The 982-nt window shown below is 36.2% G+C and overlaps 1 non-coding gene across 1 annotated transcript; it reads left to right on the top strand.

Moving 5' to 3' along the window:
• Positions 1–354: 354 nt before the first annotated feature.
• LOC126033314 (small nucleolar RNA SNORA51) lies at positions 355–487 on the top strand. The gene has a single exon (XR_007504422.1). It is a non-coding gene; the product is annotated as a small nucleolar RNA SNORA51 (small nucleolar RNA).
• The last annotated feature ends 495 nt before the right edge of the window (positions 488–982 follow it).

The raw sequence follows: 982 nt of genomic DNA, 5'->3' as shown, positions 1-982 counted from the left end.
GATGAGGAGGAAAAGGAAGAAGGAAGCAAGAAACCAACTAAATCTAGAGCCAAATGTCTCAGAAACTTTAAATTTTGTTTGTTTTGTTTTGTTTTTCATCCAAACTCGGTGACAATTGGATTACTTCTGGTTATGCGCTCAGAAATCACTCCTGGCTTGGGGGACCATATGGGACACCCAGGGTCAAACCGTGGTCCATCCCATCCTAGCATGTGCAAGGCAGATGCCTTATGGCCTGCCCAGAACTCCGGCCCAATTTTAAACTTTTTAAAATATGTTCCTTCTATAACCTTTTATTAAAAAACTATGTATTAAAATTTTGACTCAAAGAAAAGAAAAGAAAAGAAAAAATATGGCCTCCCAATGCTTACCACAGGCTGTGTTCTTTACACTGACTGTATAGAAAGAGAAGGTACAGTAAATGCTCCCCATATACACCTCAAACCAGGCCCTTTGCCTGGCCTGTAGTGTGAATGGGGGGACAAATAAAATAAGTTAAAATTTTGACTCAGTTAATTTTTGAAATTTGATTATTATCGGCTTGCCTTATAATGTGTTTGATGTTGTTTTTGTTCGTTTATTTTTGCTTTAAAATTTTTGTGGGTGTCATATGCCTTGTTGTTCTGGCCTGACTCCTGGCTTTGAGCCTAGGGAAAACACTGAGAGGGCTAAAGGAAACCTTTTTGATGTTGGAGATAAAACCCTAGTCTGTCTTTTTGTTTGTTTGTTTGTTTTTTATTTTTATTGACACCATTGTGAACTACAAGTCTTTAACATTTGTATTTCAGCACATAATGACAATAAATTAGGATCATTCCCACCTCATAGATAAGCACACTACACACAGTACTATTGCCCTGATCCTTTAGAACGGTTTTAAAGTATGACAAAAATTATTTGATTCTGCTTTATTTGTAATGTATGTATTTTATCTACTTATGTTGAAGCAGGATTGATAAGAGTCTCTAAATACATGGAATAA

The sequence above is a fragment of the Suncus etruscus genome, chromosome 16 (assembly GCF_024139225.1).
Source record: "Suncus etruscus isolate mSunEtr1 chromosome 16, mSunEtr1.pri.cur, whole genome shotgun sequence".
NCBI classification, from domain to species: Eukaryota; Metazoa; Chordata; class Mammalia; order Eulipotyphla; family Soricidae; genus Suncus; species Suncus etruscus.
Note: the sequence above shows the minus strand (reverse complement) of the source record. Positions and strands in the feature narration are given on the sequence as shown.